The following is a 5,528-nucleotide window of genomic DNA, read 5'->3' as shown; positions in this document are numbered from 1 at the left end:
AGCACTTCATGATACACATTTTAATATGATTAAATTGGTAGAAACATTAATATTTTTTTTCTAAACTTTACTTAAGAGTTATTTCTTAATTACTATCAATTATTGAATTATTATATTAGTTCATAACAAACTAATAAGATAAGATTAACAAGAAAATAATTATAATTAATAAGATTAACCTAAATACAACATTTTGTTATTTGTGATTATTTCAACATATTATTACGCTTAGTTGTACCATTGATTTTATATATTATAAAATCTGTTATTCAAGTTACTGTTAAAAATAAAAGTTAAGATCACGAGTACTACAAAAAATTATTATGGGTACAGACTACAGTTGATAAAGTTTGGCGTAAGCCGTAAGGCATACATCATTCAGTTGCTATAATTGAGTATTATTATCGTGCATATGTACATAAGCCATGAATCACAAAGGCAAAGGACGCCAGCGTCCTCATAGCATGCAAACATAAACTACAACACACGCAAATCATCATAAATACGAAAAACAGACATGTGAATGTGTTTACACTTTAGAAGGGAGTTTCCCGAGTGCGTCATAAGGAAAAAGTCATATTTTTTACATAGCCCTAGTGTGTGTCACTGTGCCAGTTCATAAAAAGTTACCCGAGGTGCACTACAAGAAAGTGAATAGGCTTACACCTCAAAAATATATTTTGTTTCTTATTTATGATAATATTTTTATTTTAGCTTACACCCTTGAATTTGAGTGACAAAATCTAATCTTGATATTTCATTATTTTGAAATTTATTTAATATATTGTTATTTGTCTTCGATGTATGAAATTTTCTTGTATGTGGTCATGTGACTTGAGAATGAGGACGCACTCAGGCTATTCAATATACATAATTTTTAGATATGGCTTCAGTCGCACTGGAACCATGAAAAAGGTAAAAATTAAAAACCGGACGCACTTGGATATCCCGTTTATAAATAGTACACACAACTCGCACATATGTGGATTTCATGATTGCTATAAAAGTGGTCATCGAAATATGTATTTATAACCACTATTGGACGGGATTTTTCATGTATTTTCAGTTTGCCCGAACCTAATACTTAGCCTATCTGTCATAATATGCTACTTTTGTCGATGTGTAGCTTTTCTAAAGTGCGAATCACTTTTTGTTATCTTACGACTTATGTCCAATTAATTTAAGTGGCATTTCAAAATTACTATTGTTCATTTTACGGAAATTTGAATAATGAACAGCTTCGTTCATTCTTTAATCATTTAATAAATCTGTCCATATAAATCTATAATAAACGAGATTTTTTGAAATATCACTAACCCAAAATAGGTGACTGTTTTTTTAATTTTTGATTTTGTTTTTTTAAATTATACTAGTCATAATTCATAACAATGTACGTAGCACTATCAATAATTTCATCGTTAGTATCTCTCATTTTGAATAAAACACAACCAATCTATATAAACTGAACTGTTACGAGTTCACAATCTTTATTTCTACATTTATGGACAAGTAAATCAAAAATGCTAAATATTTGTAAATGGTGAACGTGTGAGTAGGTAGTATGTAATGTTTGCATTTTAATATACGGATGAATATTTATGATGGTTTTAATTAGCATTTTATTAGTTATCAGCATTAATAAAAATTAATAAAACTTATTAATTATTATTTACTTAATTAATTTCATTAATTGATACTTGATAGCATGATATTTGTTTAAAACTAATGTAATTTAAAGTTGTAATCATGATTGAAATTTGACAGTATACCAATACTAATTAAAATAAAATTTAATTTTAATCATATTAAATTTGATCGCACATTATTTCAAGGGCTGAGAGTGAATTGCGGCCCGACTTGTCGTTTCCGGTGTTGATGACTAGTGAATTGCGGCCCGGTAATTTTTAAGGTATAAGTTAGTTGCGGCCCGACAATATTTTACCTACAGGTGAGTTGCGGCACGAGTAGTTATCATTAACTAAGTTATATAATATATAATTATATATAACTATAAATTAAAGATTCGCTATGTATATGGGAACTTATATTTTTATATAATATACATAGATCAGTGATTCCCAACCTTTTTACTACTACAGACCACTTTGAGAACTATCGATACGTCACGGACCACCTCAATAAGAATTAATTTTTTTCACACATTTTAAAATTTAAATTATAAATAAATAAAAACAATGAAATTCCTTGCAACAGTCTTTAATGTTTATAATTGATAATGTTTTATTAAAGCTTAAAATAATTAACAATTTAATGCAAATTACTATTCTAAAAAAATGTACATTATAATATTATATTTATTTAAGGTTATATTATTATCATTATATTATATTATTAATAAAGTTTTAAATTTAAATGAATATATTAGTGGTATACATTTATACTAAAACTAAACTTAAAAATTTGTTATCTTTTGTTGGATTTGATAAAACTGACTAAAATAATTACAACAACACACGCATGTCGGCATAGTGACTTGGTAGCATACTTGCATATTATTATATTATATTAATTATATTTGTCATGATATTTATGTTGAGATAATGAGATCTTACAATTATACACCAACCCGGACTTGGCTATTAACTCCTCTATTTCAAACATGAAGTAATTGCTTCAAATAATCTTACATTCCACTGTCATGTGTATATTACATATATATATATATACATATTATTGTATGGCCGCAATTCGTACGTACCTCTCATGAACCCGGGCCGCAATTCATACGTTATTTTGGGACTGGGCCGCAACTCACTAACACCGATTTCAAGTAGGACGTAGGCCAATTGGAATTATCTTAAAAGTAAAGAGTGCAATCGTACACCTTGATCCCTCCCCTTAAATCCCAAAATGACGACCCTGGTTCTAACTCAAATCTATAAGGAAAATAAATGTGAAAAAAAAAATTTTAAAAATTGATAAACAAAAAAATGCAATAAGGTAATAGTGTTACATTGAAATAGTGACTTTACAGGAAACACTGAATATTTGTTTTTATGTAGGTACCTATTATAGAATATTCTATTAGGTATTATATTGAATTATAATATGAATTGATATGAATCATAATATCTTTGCCGATTCAAGTCCAAATTAACTAAAACATGTATAGTTTACCAATGATTTTAGTTCAGCCCAGACCCTAGTGTTATTTTTAAAGGATATGATAAATTAATAAGTATATTCAACGTAGGTATATTTGAAAAAATATAGTTTTAAAATTTGTCGGTTAATTACTAGTTGTTTACAATTCATCTCGTTTAAAAATGTCGATAATGAAATGATATTAACTCTTTATTCCAGCAATAAATATAACTATTATCTATTATATTGTCTAAGTATTAATCCGGTATTATTGGAATTTTTGGTGTTCGTCCTCCACCCGGCAAAATATCACAAATCGTTGGCGCAATAGGGTTCAAATGTCTTTTCAAAGGCTCAAAATCGTCGGTGAGAAAAAACGGAATAAATCGGCCGCGTCTCATCAGCGACTGCGCCTGGCGCGCGTCACGTCTCTCTCGTCTGAGGCAGTCCAATTTCGCGGCCAACCGGTCGTCGTGCGCCGCGGCCGAGTCGCGCCGCGACGAAGACGACGATTCGCGATTCCTCGGATCCCCGCGGGCCGCGTACATCTTCCTCAACGCGTCCACGTCCGGCACGTACACGCGGACGCGGAGGAGTTTCGAGGGCTCGGCGTCCACCGAGACCGATGCGGCCAGACCGGCGTCTCGCCGCGCCAGAGCACCAACGACCGGACCGTAATTGACGTCCACCTTGCGGAACGAACGGGACACCAATCGTAGCGTGGCCGGGACGAGTTTGTAATCGTCGGCGGCGGCGGCGGCAGTTCCGCGCGGAAACGGTCTTAGCCATCCGTAACGTCCGCCGGGCGCAGGCGGTCGATCGGCCGCCCGCTGTCTTTCCACGTCGTCGTGGTCGGTCGCGTAAACGATGACGGTCCTGCAGGCCTTCGGGCCTTCGCGTATGACCGTGTGCTGGCCGTCGCGCACGCCGTCGACAAACTGCTCGTATCGGCGGCCGTCCAGCGTCCTGAATCCCGACATGCCGCGTTTCACGACGAAACACTCGGACGCGGACGCCGCCTCTTCGGCCGTGACCGTCGCCGTGCCGGTCGTCCCCAGGACGAGGTCTTCGCCCAGTCGCCGGTTCCGCGGCACCGTCACGACGCGGGAGGCGTTCACGCGTTTTTCGAACAGGAACTCGGAATCGTTCCAACCGAAGGTGGCGATCAGCCGGTCGTCGTCGCCGTCCAACTCGTACGCGTACACCGCGTCGGCGGTGGCGTCGATCCGTACGGACCGGTCGGTCAACCGCAGCCCGACCGGGCCGCCGGCTAAACCGCGGGACATCGTGCAGACGCCGTCCACGCGGAACGTCCCGTCTCGGTCTTCGGTCACCGTCCGATACGCGGGATGAACGTACACGTACGGCGGGACGACTGTCGACGATCGACGGACGTTCGTTGCGCCCGCGATGCTCGTGCCGTCCGCAAACTCCACGGTTCTGGTGCCGCCGTCTTCCGAGAACTGTTCTACGTAGTTGGCGTGACGCCTGGTCCGCGTCTGCGCTTCGGTGTTTTTGACGTTGGCGCTGTTGTTGGACGGCGAGCTGGTCGACTTTCTCTGTTTCATTCTTGACGGGCTCTTGCCTATCCCGACCACGCTTCGGTTGTTCTTCCGGGCCTGGCTCTTCTTCACCCTGACGCTCTTGGAGGTTTGGATTTTAGAGCGAACGCTTTCGGCGCTGTTGGAGCTGATGTTGGAGCTCCTCCTGGGTCTACCGGTGCTACTCTTTGACGATTCCATGGTCGGAGGTCGATTATACCGTGACGGCCGTTTGATTTTTCCACTCGTCCAGTACGTGACCCTGGTTCGGTCTGCGTTTTCGACGACCACCCGCCCGTTGCCGTAAAGCCGGCACACTTCCATTTCTGCAGCGCTGACTTTGGAACCATCGCCGATGCCATACCGCTTGTTCGACTGCTGCAGTATGCCGTAGCCAGCGTCGTTTGCCGAAATCATCTCCGCGGTGCACACGCCCCCACTGCCGGCACCCGTCGTTCTGACGATACACCTGATGACGTTCTTTCGAGACTTATCTAAATAGTACTCAAGACCCGCGTTATTGTTGTACACCCTAAGCCAATCTTCATCCTGTTTGGCGAAATCGTCTTCGTGGTCGTTGTTTCTGTGTCGATCGTCGTTCAATACATGTTTGACGATTTCGTAATGTTTAGATTTATACACCAAACTAACCGTCCTGGGTTCAAATCTCCATTTTCGATCTGTGATCGTTAAAAAATCATCATCTTTAAAACGTATCTCTTCCATTTTTTCCGTGTATGTCAAAGACAGATCCGACGTTGCAGCAACAGTATCCATTGCGTAAGAACAGTTTGGCTTCCTCTTGCCGTAATACAAATCGAAATAGTCATTGGCGTAAATGCGTCGTTGAGGAACGCTACATGTAAACGAAGATTTGCGCGT

Source organism: Melanaphis sacchari, unplaced genomic scaffold, assembly GCF_002803265.2.
Source record: "Melanaphis sacchari strain LSU unplaced genomic scaffold, SCAv2.0 Contig8_pilon_pilon, whole genome shotgun sequence".
Lineage (NCBI taxonomy): Eukaryota > Metazoa > Arthropoda > Insecta > Hemiptera > Aphididae > Melanaphis > Melanaphis sacchari.
The sequence above is the reverse complement of the archived record's forward strand: the minus strand, read 5'-3'. Positions refer to the sequence as shown.